The sequence below is a fragment of the Triturus cristatus genome, chromosome 5_1 (genome assembly GCF_964204655.1).
Source record: "Triturus cristatus chromosome 5_1, aTriCri1.1, whole genome shotgun sequence".
NCBI classification, from domain to species: Eukaryota; Metazoa; Chordata; class Amphibia; order Caudata; family Salamandridae; genus Triturus; species Triturus cristatus.
Window position 1 is genome coordinate 708273232 of NC_140587.1, and position 15982 is coordinate 708289213.

Below are 15982 nucleotides of genomic sequence, written 5' to 3' on the forward strand. Positions count from 1 at the left end.
GAGAGAGTAGCCATGAATGAAAGGACTCTGGGGAAACTCCTGTCTGCCATTACTGTGATGAAGGAGCAATTGACGGCAGTGAAAGCTAAAGTTCAGACACTTGAAATATGGGTGGAAGATGCGGGAAATTGCTCCCGTCGTGATAATATCTGGGTGGTGGGCCTACCTGAGAAGGTGGAGGGCACCAGCATAATGGACTATCTTGAGAATTGGTTACGCACAGAGGTTGCGTCTGAGGGCCTCGCTGCCTTCTTTGCACTTGAGCGGGCACACCGAGTCCCTTTCTAGACCTCCTCAGCACGGGGCTCCTCTGAGACCGGTGGTGGCTTGACTATTATACTCCAAAGGCCGAGAAAAGGAGAAGCTCCGAAATGATAATGATGTTGTACGAATTTTCCCTGACTTCTCCAGAGATGTTCAGAGACAAGGTGCATCATTCCAGGATGCTAAGAAAAAAATATGACAGCTGGACTTCAAGTATTCGATGCTGTTTCCTGCGAGGCTGTGGGTGGTGACCTCAGAGAGGGTGCAATTCTTCCATTCCCCACAGGAAGTCTGCGATTGGCTTGACTGCCGAGGACCGAGTTCTGACAGGAGTCATCAACAGCAGCGGGTTTGTCATACCGGTCTTCGACACAAACAATTGCAGCGCAGCTCTGCTGCCCCTTCACAGGCTGGAGGACTAGTATAGCAAAATAACTTGGTTGTCCCTCACATGGGGCACCTGAGATACGTGTTGGGCATTGAACAATGGGCTGAACTTGCAATGCTATTGAAATAAGCTGGATGGGGATTTGATAGCGGGGGTAACTCATTGGCCACCCCCTTCACTCATACATAGCATGGAACGAACTTCCACAACTGGTTTAGATTTCACTGTTTGGATGGGTGGTGTTGCTCTGTTTGTCCTGGGGAGGGGGAGTTGGCACCCTAGTTATTGTTTTAAAAGTTTAGAATTGATGAGTCGTACAACAATGTTTATTGTGCTAATACTGTGCATGCTAGGGCTGTGGGTCGGGAGACTGAAAGAGAAACTCTGTAATTACTTTTTCCCAAATGCCACCCATGGCAGGGTAAATGTAATATAAATTCTTATCGTGGAACATCCGGGGAATGTATACCATGTCAAAACGTTATAAAGTGATATGTTACTTGAACAGGAGAGGTTTCCAAATAGCACTCCTACAGGAGACACATTTGACAGACAAAGAGGGAACTGCTCTACAGCGCCGCTGGAGAGGCCAGGCATACACCACCACATTTTCGGCCTATGCCTGGGGGCTTCCTAATTTGGATTGGAGCCAGAGTGCCCTTAAAACTAGTAGACAAATTGTTAGACCTAGAGGGTAGATTTGTGGTTATAAGTGGGAGACTCGTGGTCCGCGATATGACTATAGTGAATGTGCCCACCCCGAACATAGAGCAGAGCACATTCTTAGAAAACCTCTTGAGACGATTTGCACCATATCTGACTACTTCATCCATAATAGGGGGGGACTTTAATTGTGTGTCCAATACCCAACTGGACCGGTCACACCCTCCACTCCGTGACTCCCAAACCGTTTGCACAGCCAGTGCGTTTAAAGAATGGCAACAGCATTGGGAGCTCTTGACTCATGGAGACGGCTCTACCCAATGGGGCAGGATTACTCTTTCTTTTCTGGGCTCAACGAGGCTCATGTCTGCCTAGATTTGTTTCTCTGTACACAGAGTGTTCATAGTTTGGTACACACTGTGGAGTATATCTCCCGCATCATATCGGATCATAATTCAGTCCTATAACATTTACAATGGGCGCAACCTCGACCTTCAATCCCTACTTGGAGACTTAAACCAGAGTCGCTGGAAGACCAGGTCTTCTGTGAGATGATCAGAACCAAGATAATCCAGTATTTTACTGAAAACACTGCTGTGGCTTCCTCCCCCCAGTAGATTGGGACATTTTCAAGGCGGTTCTCAGGGGATATTTATTGGCCGATCGAAAGTTATCAAACGCACATTATTGGGAGAGGCGTCCAAACTACTGAGAGATTTTTAAGAGAAGTAGAGGCCCGATGACCAAGACATCAAGAGCTATAATCCGAACTCCTGGAAGCTAAAAATGAGGTGGTGGTGCAGGTAGAATGACTTAGATGCTTTCACTACAAATAGTATATGGATAGAATGCATGCTGTGCAACAAAAAACCAGTTCCCTGTTAGGTTGGCTGGCCAACCCAGATAAGCGTAGTTCGACAATAGTGGAACTGGAAGAGAAAGGGGTAACAAAATATACTCGCAGGATGGTATTAATGAAATATTTGCCCGCTATTTCTCAATGCTCTACACTAGCTCCACTTTGCAAGATACAGAGGCGATGCAGGTGTACTTGCCACGACTTGGGGTGGAGGAAGCGAGAGATCTTGGTGGGGACAGTACTCTACAGGAAATAACTTATGCCATTAAGCATATGGCGCGTAATAAGACCCCGGGCACCGATGGTTTTCCGGTGGAATTTTACGCCACATACTCTGCTAAGCTAACACCTAGATTGGTTTATTTATACATGGTGACCAAGGCTGCCGGATCCCTACCAGACACTACTACAGAAGTAGTGATAGTCCCCATCCTAAAACCGGGTAAACCTACCTACGATTAATCAGCCTATGGACCACTATCGATGCTCAACATCAATTACAAAATTCTGAGTAAAATTCTGGCAGCTAGACTCTTACCTTTAATGCCTAAATTGACCCACCCAGATCAAGCAGGATTTATCCCAAGCTGCAATACAGCAGGTAAAATCCAACGACTATTGACCATTCTAGAAGCTGGGGAGGAAAATAAAAGAGGGTGCCATAGTCTTTGCTGTCGATATTGAAAAAGCATTCAATAGCCTCGAATGGCACTATCTGTACAAAATGATGTCCCACATGGGACTGGGCGAGAGCTTCATAACATGGACTTGATTGCTCTATACTAGACCAACTGCTAGAGTGCGCAAGGGGAGAGTCATCTCTGCAGGTTATTTAGTGGGACGGGGAACATGGTAGGGATGCCCCCTGTCTCCCCTGCTGTTCGCTCTTGCTATGGAGCCCCTAGCGGCTTTGGCTAGATCTGAAAGTATGTATAGGGGATTGTGTATAGGAAAGCATCATCACTGAATTGCACTCTATGCAGATTATTTACTCATCTTTTTGAGCAACAGGGGGGAAGAACTGAGAGGAGCGCGATCCACACTAGAGGAGTTTGGTCTATTGTCTGCTTTGAGAGTCAACTGGCAGAAGTCCAGGCTCTTTCCTATAGTGCAGAGCGATGATCCCCCAGGAGGACTGACCCAGCTGCACTGGGAACCCCGATGTTTGGCTTACCTTGGGGTTAAGATTTATCATGACCAGACTGACCTGTTGGAAGGGAACGTGGGGTGATCTATTAGATCCCTGAGGGCTACCATTGATTTCTGGAGGCCGCTACAGCTATCGGTGGCAGGCAGAAGAGCACTCCGGAAAATGGTGGCTCTACTCCACCTCCTCTATTTTTTTAACACACTTTTCTTATGGGTCCTGAAAGCATCCTTTAAGGAGCTGGACTCACTGATCACTACATTTATTTGGGGAACGGGGTACAGGCGAGTGGCGCTAGCAACGATGCAACACTTAACAACGGCGGGGGGGTTGGGGGTCTCTGATTTTGAGATGTATTATATTGCAGCCCAACTACAATGGCTGATCCAGGGATTGGCACAGAGGCGATATCTGTATCAGACCCCAGGCCTCTTTGTGACACCACTGCTTGATCTATTTAAAGTGTTTCTCTGGGTGAAAAGGTCATCATCTATAAATGACTCGCAAGAGCTTAGAGCGTTGGCTAAATGCTGGGATAGAGGTTTACTAAAACTCCTTCTTCCCCAGAACTGCCTCTAGAAATATTAAGGGCACTTCCACATGGCGGCAGCTGGAGGGGCCTTGACCTGCACTGTGCACCCTTGGACACTTGCTAGGAATGGATGTCTAATTGTTAATATCTCATGTCTCCCTACTAGATGTGTTGGTGCACTTCATTGACCATGCTGTTTCCTCTCACTTCTGCAATGCTGAACTGACTCATGGGGGATGGGGGGAGGGAGTAGAATAAGTGTCTATTACTTAGAATTAGAATGATTTTTCTCATTTACTGTAAGTATACAGACCCAAGCAGACAGGTGATAACTGTAACAACTACATTGTTGGATAAATGAAAACCAATCAAATCTGCTTACAAAAATAAAGAGTGATGGACTTATCCATTTTTTAATGAATACAGAAGAACCTATTTCATGCCAATATTCCTATGCCATCTTCAGCTTGCCTCCCTTATTTCTGCCCTCCGATTGAAAGAGCCTATGCATTAACTGCCTCATTTACTTAATCTTTGTCACCCTGGTCTGTTTACTCAATTCACACTTGTGTTTACTGCTATGACTGTGCATCAAAAATAGCAGACATTTGCAGATGTATGTGCTTGTATGTGAAGACTATTATATTGCTCCTAAATGTTTGGGCTTCTTTACTTGTCCCCTGATGTTTCGTGCATTGATCCAATTGGTCTGTCTTTCAGTTCTCAGTATGTTCCTCGAAGATTAAACTTTTGTATGTTGCCTCCACATTTCTCTACTATTGATATTATTATTAGTAGTAGTAGTATTAGTACTATTATTATTATTATTATTATTATTAATATTATTATTATTATTATTATCATTATTATTTCTCTTCCCTCGCTGGACTGGTGCAGTAAAGAAAATCTTTCAAGTACTGATTTCTTTTCAGGTTATTGTTTCCTACCAGCCTCACAGCCATTTAGAACTCTGTGACAAGCCATGTTTGCAACACACACTGGCCAGAGCAAGGAGTAGTGCCTGAACTCAATGATAGCATTACGCTAGTTAAAGCCAGTATGTATATTTAGAGTTGCTGGCATTAGTTGTAGTGAGCATGCAGAATGGTAGCCAGCCATAGTACTGACATAATTCCAAGCAGTAGGTGTTAGCATGGCCATAACTGATACAATATATAGGTTACGAGGAGAAATAAGGTTAGCTAAAATATGAGGTGATGCATGCAGTCTTGTAAATTGATCTATCTTCAATGGGAAGTCAGCGAAGAGAAAACAGTATGGGTGTAATATGATGATTTCTTTTTGCCCCATAAACGAAACGTGCCGCTGAATGGAGGATTGATTTTAGAGGAGAAAGGTGGGTTTTGGGGAGTCCAGCAAGGAGAGAGTTGCAGTAGCTCACTCTGGAGAGAACCAGTGATTGGACAAAAGTTTTTAGGTCTTGCTCAGGAATGAAACACTGAACCCCCCAGAGAAAGCGCAATTGGTAGCATGCATTCTTGGTGATGGTGGTGATATGGGAATGTAGGTTGAGTCTTTTCTCTAGGATGATGCCTAAGGATTTGGCACTGTCCACAATGGTAGGATTGTTGTTAAGTATGCTCAGATTGTCCATGCATGATTGAACAGGAGGAGGAAAGATTGAGGTAGATAGAAGAAGGAATTACATTTTGAAGGGATTCAGGATGCCACACGTCTCACAGGTGGTCGGCGGAGCGCACAGCAAGAGTGTGCATGTTCTGTTTTGGGCTGAAACATTTTGCGACCAGCCCTGAACATGCGCACACTAGGCTGCTCATTAGAAGAGCGAGGGTTGTTCCATGCCGCTCTTCTAATCAGCAGCCTAGTGCGCATGTGCGGGCTGGTCGCAAAAAATTTTAAGCCCTAAACAGAACATGCGCACTACTGCTCAAGCCAATCCTGGCGCTGCTGCTGGAGCAGCATCTGGATTGGCTAAGAGCAGGCAGTACTTGCCAAGGCGCCAACGCGGGAGTTGGACCCCGGCCCTGGAGGACCCGCAGAGGCGGCGCTGATCCGGTAAGTTTAGTTTTCTTTTCTTAATAATGGTGCTTTATTTTAATGATCTCCCCCGTGCCGCGCACGACCCCTAACACTCCCCCCCACGAGAATTGGAGCGCGAGCAGCGACTGTACAGAATATTAATGTGCTGCAGACTGAGATCCTCATCAGCGTTGGTGCTACTACCTGTCGGGGACTGAGATTACGATGTCCCAAGGAGAGGGTGCATCAGGCCCTTCCCTGCTTATGGGGGGAAACAGAGACCCCAGCGCCTTGCTGTAACCACTGTCATCTGCCTATACAGAACCTGTATGCGCCGACTGGCAGCGCGTGGCAGTGCAAATAGTGGCTATGAGTGGGACGACGATGACAGACATGCCTTGGCCCCCAGGGTGAGGCAAGGCCCAGAAATAAGCTCATCATTATGTGGCTGCCACTTGCCATCTACTGCCCTTGTGGGTCAGTGCTCTCCTTTCCATCTACCTGCTCCGTGCCGTGCAGGTCACGGAGTGGGTACAGTGGCTTGGCGAGTGGCGTTACACCATGCATGCCAACTGCTAGTAGTCAACTATAGCAACCTGCCAGGAGGTGAGGAGAGTGCGGTCCGGGCCCAAGTTCGCACCTACGTCTGCTGCATTTGTGTGGGCAGAGATGCCCGTAGCATCAGGGAGTTATCTTATCGATCACTGCACCCTGGAGATAGTGCACGTTAACTTAGCTTTACAGTTTAATTTCTTATTCGGCAAGTAAATGATTGTTTTTGGGGGCAGGGTCTGCTCATTTAGTTGCTGTATAATCTCCTTTTGAAGTGAAGCTAGAAGTGGAGGCAAGGGTAGGCTGCCAGTAAGACGTGTCGCTGAGGGTGCCCCTTCTGTGGCAGTGTTTGGAGTGACTGGCATGTTGCTGGCAGTTGAGTGGAGATATGTTGAGAATACTTCTACATTACCACTCTGATTTTATATTTGATCAGTTGGCCGCAGTTGTAAGGTGTTTATAGAGATATTGGGATGCCTTGGCTGCTGGCCTTGCTTGCGCTGCTAGCTTTATTTTTGAATTGTGCTGCCCAGGTGCGTCACAAAGGTTACCACTGGTTAATTCAGTAATTGCAGGTCAAGTTGGCACTAGTGTTGATCTGGCCCTTGAGGCACTCTTGCACTGTTATAGGGGCAGGTCTGAAAGTGCCAGTGTACGAGATATTTCTTTAATCTCATTATTACGTCAAAAAACGAAAAAAACATTGTCTTTTTCAAGCTGGTCCTTCTAGCAGTGCCAGAGTGCCTGATAGGCCATTCCAATACTACAGGTTAGGCAGATTGTCCTGGTCGCCATAGTAAAGTATAGTATAGTGGGATCGGTATTGTATTGTAATTGCATGGAATATGAACTCTGCAGCCAATTGTAATTGTCCTTTTGCGGGCAGAGTAATGAGTGCTTGGTCTTTTGCTAATCCACTGTAATGCGTTTACTTTTCTTCTTTGTGCTCTATTTAAGGGGCTTCTTGAATGTGGCCCCCGTTCAAGAATGCCCTTCGCATTGATACTTTCATCATTGCTTCGGTACTTGAAATTAAGGGAGGGCTGTTGGGCGCTTCAAAGAATCCCTTTTATTGTGAAAGGAAATGAGTATAAGTGCTGCTTGGAGAATTGTCTGGCCTTTGTGCATGGTTGAAAGGGATGACAGTGCGTGCACCTGCCCTTTTTGTGCCATAAATCACTGGGGAATGTGTGCATGATAATATTCTTGTTTCAGGCACAAACCTTACACCCAATAGTATATTGGTTTCTTTTTGCGCGCCTAGGATGTCAGTGGAACAAGCGATAGACAGTTTTGCCAGTCATTGTCTTTGTTAGAACAGATTCACAATTGCGTTATTAACCTTCCTGCTTTCTCAAATTTGCTTGAAAATGCACTGTTTGCCCACTCTTTTCTCAAAATTTTCTTTGTGGAGAACCCCCAAACCCCCCCCCCGTAGGTGCTTCAGGGTCTCTCGCTACACTCGCCCGCTCCAGTGCTGTACGACAATTGGTTTACGCCACACCACTTTCAAATGTCACCAGCCGCCACTGGCTCTATGAGATTAACCAGAGTTTCAAATTGCAACATTCTCAGTGATTTGAATGAGCATTACAGCAGTCAGCACATCATATACATTTTACGGAGAATAAGCCACTGGAAACAGTATATTGCAGTTCTGACATGTTTCGGCCATGCTACCTGAAACCTTTCTGGCACAAGTGCTTCTGTGCCAACCTCTGTCCAATAACCCAGTAATGTTGGAGGAGGGATCATTTCTGTTGGGCTCTGATGTAAAGAAAGAAATAAACAGGCGGCCAAGACAAATGGCATGTGAACTTTCTCCTAGTATTATATTTCCGCATGACACTGTAGAAGATCTGTCGCACCAAGGCAGGAGGATATTAATTACTACGTCATGTCTCCTCACTTTGTGATAACTCACAAGTCTACAGTTACTTACTGCAAGTTATCTCCTGACTGAAGTCATAGAAAGTTCAATGGATAACAGGGCACATTGTCTGATGTACTTTATCATCTAGGTAGCAAGGGCTCATTCTCTAGAGAGTATCTGACCACTGGGCCCCAAATGAATGAAGGTGACACTGGATGATTTCCATATGTGTTCCAAACATTAACAATAATTTAAAAGTCAGCTGCACAAACCTGTTAAAGTAGATTGGAATAGAAATGTTAATCATTCTCTTTTGCTACTCTCTTATTTTTGATCTCTTGATCCATCTTCCTCTCACCTATTTCACCGACTCTAAAGGATATCTTTCACACACCCTCAGTCTCTCCACCTAATATTTATTTCGTTCCGGTCTCAAAACATGTTTCTCACTACTTCAATTTTATAGTTTCATTCCCTCCCTTTTTCATTCTTACCACGTGCTGCCACCAAACTGTTTCAGTGTATATATTTTATTGATGTTTTAGCCACTGACAACAAAATCCTAAATATCCATTTACCCACATCAGGCCCATCTGCAAAAAAATTTGCTCTTTAATGTACATGTGACAATGTGAATGCATGAGTATAAATACTGATACCTGTTTATTTACAAATATAAACACAAATGTCTCCTGATATAGTCATTATTGCTTTAAGTAACAGATCTGCCAACTTTCAATAATTTCCTTTGAAGCCTTGACAGCCATTGTTAATACAGTGAAAGTATGTAATGTTCTTTCCAGAGAGAACCAGCTCAATGTGTGTACCTTTTCTTATCACTGTTGAAATAGTTTCAGTAGAGCTGTTCTAAGAGATGTATTTCCTACCGCAATATGTCACAATCAGGCATATTCAAAATACTCTTTTAAGCCATCAACAAATGGATGCTTGCTTCTGTGGTAGCTCGCCCTTCTCCAGCCCAAGCTCACATACTCTGAGAGTTAATCTGCCTCACACTGGCTCCTATTGTACTTTTATAAAAACCATGGAATGGGATTTTATAAAGTGCCACAAGGCCATTAAATGACATACTGCTTTAAAGAAAAACAATAATAAAGCTCCATTGTTTACTGCCTAACCCCATCTAATGAACTGGTGCATGGATAATGATTTCAGTATTTAAGGGGTGTTTTGAGGGTCTTTCCGGGTGTGTCAGGTAGGGTATGGCGAATGCTCCTGCAAAAAGGCCCTTTTTCTAAGGCATATGATCTGGAGTATCCATATTGCGCCCCTCAACATCATAGCCTGCCATGCACGGGAATATTAGAACGGATGTACATGCAGGGACCATGTCAGGCGGCTCCCCTTTCGAAATGCAATCATCATTTTTGAAGAGGCGCCAATAAAATAAACTACAGCATGCCTTGACACGTATAATATTGTAACAACTCATTTTTATATTTTCTAGAAGCGGTTATAATCGTACATGTACCACTTATACCAGGCACATGCAATCATTTTTATTACATTATGTGGGCACTCATGGAAATTAATAGATGGTGCTGGGATTTTCGCATTGTTTAAATCAACAAAAAAAAAAGACTATGGAGCTGTATCTTTTTAAATACGAACAAATGCGTTCATTTTGAGTAGGCTGGGAACATTGCAATACTATCGCAATACAGAATTTGAGTTTGCAGTTTTTGAGGTATTGTGTCTGCTTCTTGTATGTTTAACACAGAATTAGTACTTATCGACCCCCTGTATTGATAGCCTAAGAGCCTTCTCACATTGTATAAACCCAGAAAACTTACTCTGGGTTGATAAAGGATCTCTTGATCTGACGACCTCCCCAAAGGTGAAGCCAGATGAAGGAAAAAAGAATGGGACTCATTTATGAGGCCCTTTGCGCCACCAGAACGTACCTTTTTGTGATGTACTGTGGCGCAGGAGCCTGCTCCATATTTACAAGACAGTACTACGCCATTTGTTTGGGCTTAATGCTGCCTCATAAATATGGTTCCCTTTAACACAGTTTTCTGCATGAAAGGGGCGTTCCATGGGTGTTCCTGGGGGCGTTCCCAGCAACATCCATGGCTTTTTGACACAGCCCAGATGTACGAGAAATAGTAAATCTGATGCAGCGCCAAAAACGTATGCCTACCCAGGGTAGTCGTAAGGAAGGCACAACGAGGAGAAATATCTTTATTTCTCCTCGTTTTTCCTTTTTATAGAAAAGGTAAAAAGCTACTTCTGATGGTTTTTGTGCAGGAAGGTTTCCCTTCCTGCACAAAAACAATCATCCCCTCAACGAAGGCACCCTTGCGCCATGGTGCAAAGGTGCCTGTGTTGGCACACGGCAGCCCATTGAGCGCCGGTGCAGGGGAAAAGGACAGGAGTGCACCGTATTTCATAGATATGGCGCATTCCTGCCCTTTTCTTTCACTGTAGGGCAGCGCATCAGAGAGGCCTGCGGCGCTGCCCTGCGGTAAAACCTCATAAATGTGGCCCAATATACTTAGATACAGATATATACGGAACATTTGGTATGCGTTACAACTGGGCAAAGAATAAAACATTGTCTATTGTAGCTCATTTCTAGAACATGACTGGTGCACAGCACATTCATTACCTAGCAGAAATGTTTGTTTACTGGGAGAATATTAATTTAGTGTTTTGTTGGAGCCGTTCGATGAAGGGTCTATGTGTTAAGGAACTACCACTTTAGAAACAGTAGTCCTAACTTTAGGCAACTATTCAGGAAGTAAAATGCTAATGTCCCAAATCGCAAACATTTTGCACTACTCACTGGTACATAAGTGAGAAAAAAAGAACCTGGGAAATTTAAATTCCTTATCTTAATTCACAGAATCAGGATTAATTTAATTTCCCATACATAAGGGCACTTAGTGGCCTTGCTGCATGGGTGGCTGAAGTACCTTCTCAACAGCTGCTGTCATGGTATCCCTTTGACAGTACATGTGCGGCTTTAGCAAGACAAGCTACTATGGGACCATACGCCTACTCCAACTGCAGCACAAAATGCTGAAGAAGAACTCTGGCATTGTTGACACCCCGGCCCCTCATAGTGACAGGACATACCTCCCTCAAATAAGGAGCTTCACTTTCAGAGAGCGGAACAGTGGAGGGAGTGGGCTGGAGATGTTGGTCCTTGGTCTGGAGGTCTGGTCTGGTGAGTACAAGTGAGCGTTTTGTATCCCATCATTGCACCCACTCAGTTTCTTCCAAGCCATTGACTCTGGTGACCTGTTTTGGTAAACTGAACTGAATGTTTCCATTGCCTTAACTGGTGGTCATCTTGTAAGGAAAACATCATAATGGTAATGGGCATCAGACCTCCATTTCCACCCTTCTGAATGGCACCAGGCCACGGGAGAGACTAAGAGGCTCATTAGGATGGCGTAACGATCGCCACCGCTGGGCCGGCAGTGGCAATCGTTACGCCGTCCTCATGTGAAATACCCCCGCCATATTATGATGTTGGTGGGTATCACGGTTGACGCAAAGTCCGTCCGCCGCTTTTCCGCCGGTCGGCAATCGTTACGATTGCCGGCCAGGCGGAGCTGGGCCACTAATATGGTGGAGGTGCCTAGCAGGCACCGCAAGCCATATTAGGATGTGGGTGGTTTAAAGGCCCTTCTATGGCGGCGATGCTGCCATGGAAAGGCTGGCGGGGATTGGCTTTGGTGGCCCGTTGCGGGCCCCCGGGGATGGGGGGTGCACTTGGGCGGTACCCATGGTACCCAACTGCAGTTCCCTGCACCAAGTGGCAGGCACCGCGTGGTGCCTGCCACATGGTGCAAGGACATGCTGTGCATGCCCTTTTACCATTGCAGACGGTGCTGCAGCCAGCAGCACCATCCGCAATGGTAAAAGGCCAGGATGCGCCCACCAGTATGGCGGGCGCATCCTCATTGGGCTAGTGGACCGCCGCACGTCTGGCGGTTGGTCCCATCACTGTTATGATGGCGTGCAGACCGATGTCTGCCCGCCATCATAATGAGCCCCTTAGTGATTAATCTACCAGGGGACCTGTGTGTGCTCCATTACATTGATTGACCTGTCTGCCATGGATATATTGTCTGCTCTGAACAAAGATAGGGGCCAAAACTCTGAACTTGGAGCAGCCATGGACTCAGAGGATGGGCATGACTCACTGTCAGACACTACTCTCATGGACAGATTAAACCCAAATCGGGCATATAGGATGGAGAATAAAGAGTGTCTACCCACCTAGAGAGAAATGCAGGTCATGATTGAAGAGTACCCTTACCACCTCTTAAATTATAAAAATGTTGCTACAAATCTCTGGTCCCTAAACAAGCCCATTATGTTGGATAGCATAGCTGTATCAGGTCACAATCACAAACTCAGATACTAGTATTCACCCTAAATTGGTGCTCCAATGGTTGTATGTGATTTCAAAAAGAACTATTCATAGAATCCATTACTGAGAAGCCATTTCACCTAAACTGTTTAATAGAAACGTGGAGGATGAATGGTATTTACTATATGTCACAGGAACAAATTCATAGAATGTATTTTTATTTGAGATTGTCTTCTGTGTGCTAAGGTGTAAAAGCAACTTTGACTTTTAGAAACATTTTTGTTGAAGATATTTATTTCAGTGCTTCGCCTCAGGAAATATTATTTCGGATTTATGTTTTGTCAACAGTTACTTTGGATGCTTTTAATTAGTTTTAACTGCTCGCCACTCCTAAACATCATCCATCCCTGAACTCTAAAAATCCCTCATCACACCTAAAATACATCCATCCCTGACCCCTAAACTCCACCCAGCCCTGAATCCTATAACTCTTTCCGTCCATACACTCCACCCATCCCTAAAACACTTCACCACCCCTAAAATCCACCAATTTCTGAAATTCAAAAACCGTCACCATCCTTAAACTCCACCCATCTCCGAACCCTAAAATCTGTTTTGACAACCACACTCAACCCATACCTGAATCCTTGAAACCTCTCACCACCCTAAACTTCAACCGTTCTTGAACCCTAAACATTTTCCTGCCCATAACCTCCACCCACCCCTGACCTCTAAAATCCCTCAACACCCCTACTCCACCCACTCTTGAACCCAAAAATCCCTTCACCACCCATAAGCTCTACCCGTCCCGGAACCTTAAAAACCCTCAACAGCCTTAAACTCCACCAATCCATGAACTCTAAAACCCCCTCAACATCCCTGCACTTCACCATCCATAAACCCCCAAACCCCTTTCTATGCCTAAACTCCATCCATACCTACCTATAAAAACCCCCTCATTACCTATTTCTCAACTCAAAAACTATTAAAGTGAACCCCCAACCAAGGTGTTCCATTTTCAATTCTGAGTTTTGTGCTTCTCCAGACCAAGTACTCAAACTATACTGTTGACTACAACACCTTGTATTCCTTTGTCCTATGTAACATTTCCTATAAACTGATTTACACATGTATGATTGATTGTCTCTGGGTAATGTGTGTGATGTAAAGTGCTCTGATAATCTACACTGGTATGTGTGGCGCTATAAGACTAATAAATGCATCTGAGAGAGAGTAGTTTTGGAGATTTGAGGGGCACTGTTAAAGGGTGGTGTTGAGGGAATCTGTGGCAGAGGTGGTCATGGGGGGGTGTCAACAAACATTGTCGCACCTGGTGCCACCAGCACTAAAGCCGGCCCTGAAAGGAAATGAGTGAAGTAACCACATTGATAAACTGTCAGAAAATTCATTATGCAATGCCAAGTTCATTAGTTTCCAACAATGTACAGTCATGCTAGGTAATGGCAAATCATGTAGTTACACAGGATCCTACACCTACAACAACTCAACAGTGGCCCACTAAGTACGAAACAAAAAGAGAAATGGGAATTTTTGCAATTTAATTAATTCCTTTTTCATGCACCCTTGACTTGTGAAACAGTCTAACAATGGGTGTTTCCCGCTGCATATGGAGCACTTTAAAGGCACTGGCATGGAGATCTATAGCAAGCCCCTTCGATAGAGTTCCAACATGCACCCTCTGGAACTGGTACTAAATTATACCTGGCTGATGGGTCCCAGCCAGAGTGAAACTGGTCCTGGGTTGCTGATGTTCTGGTTCAGGGAGGATGATGTTCTGGTTCAGGGAGGACCTGGCCTAGCAGTTCCGGCTGGACCATTCCTATTAGAGCAGGGTCAGGACTGATTTGCATATGACTGGGTCCTGAGGTGGTAGAGTGTGCAAAATAGTGATCGACTGAGATGCAGCCCTGAGTAATTACCATTGGCTGAGATTAATTCAAGCATTCCATCCATCACTTTTCATATACTTTTGTGTGTTGAACTATGTGGAATAGGTATGCCCAGATGTAGGTGCTCTGCACACAGTGTCACTGCAACTAAGCTATACCTGGTTGATGGGCCTTAGATAGGCCAAAAACATCCTGGGTTGCTTGAGTTCTGGCTCAGGGGGGGCTGACCTGGCTGTTTGGGCAGCACTGTTTCCATTGGAACAGGGTCAAGACTGATTTGCATATGGCTGGGTACAATCTGAGGTGGCAGTGTGATGAGATTAATTCAATCATTCCATCCATCACTTTTCACATACTTTTGTGTTTTGCCCTAAGTGGGATGAGTATGCCCAGATGTGGGTCCTGTGCACACTATGCCAATGGAACCAAGCTATATCTGGCTGATGAGCCCTCACTAGGGTGAAAATGGTCTTGGGTTGCTTGTGTTCCAGTTCAAGGAGGACCTGGCCTGACAGTTCGGGCTGGACTGTTACCATTGGAGCAAGGTCAAGACTGATTAGCATATGGCTTGGCTCAAACTGCGGTGGCATGGTGTGCAAAATAACAATGGACTGGGATGTGGCCCCCAACTAATTACCATTGGCTGATATCAATTCAAGCATTACAGTCATCAGTGTTTGTATACTTTAAAGGCTGATCAGCAGCATAAACGAGGATTGCATTTAGACAGGCATAGATCGAATTTAAGCAGAGTAGAGTAATTAGGAGGAAGAATGATAGGGAGGGGGTGGAACCAAGGAAGGAAGATCTATGCTACCAATCTAGAGCAAAAGCAGCTTGTGTTCCCATCGTCTTGAGATCTAGTTCTCCAAGTGCCCAAGATGGTGTTCTGCTTGGGTTTTCGGAACCCGCTCAACAGAGCCTCTCTAACCCAAACCAGAACGTTACCCCCTCCCTAGGGCCTATTTACACCTAAATAACCACATATATATACCACCTAAGGACAGGGAATTCCTATTACATACATGTATACCAAGACCTCACAGCCTCACGGTCCCAAACGGACCCAGGACTTCCTGCCCAGACGGCAGCCACAGCCTCGCGGTCCCAAACGGACCCAGGACTTCCTGCCCAGACGGCAGCCACAGCCTCGCGGTCCCAAACGGGCCCAGGACTTCCTGCCCAGACGGCAGCCACAGCCTCGCGGTCCCAAACGGACCCAGGACTTCCTGCCCAGACGGCAGCCACAGCCTCGCGGTCCCAAACGGACCCAGGACTTCCTGCCCAGACGGCAGCCACAGCCTCGCGGCCCCAAACGGACCCAGGACTTCCTGCCCAGACGGCAGCCACAGCCTCGCGGTCCCAAACGGACCCAGGACTTCCTGCCCAGACGGCAGCCTTTACGAGTTCATCCTATAATTACCACGACATACAACAAGGGAGTT

At 45.5% G+C, this 15982-nt stretch overlaps 1 pseudogene; it reads left to right on the forward strand.

The window, feature by feature from the left end:
• Positions 1-371: 371 nt before the first annotated feature.
• LOC146831391 (tRNA (guanine(10)-N(2))-methyltransferase TRMT11 pseudogene) overlaps positions 372-15982 on the forward strand; it is a 63094-nt pseudogene continuing 47483 nt past the window's right edge.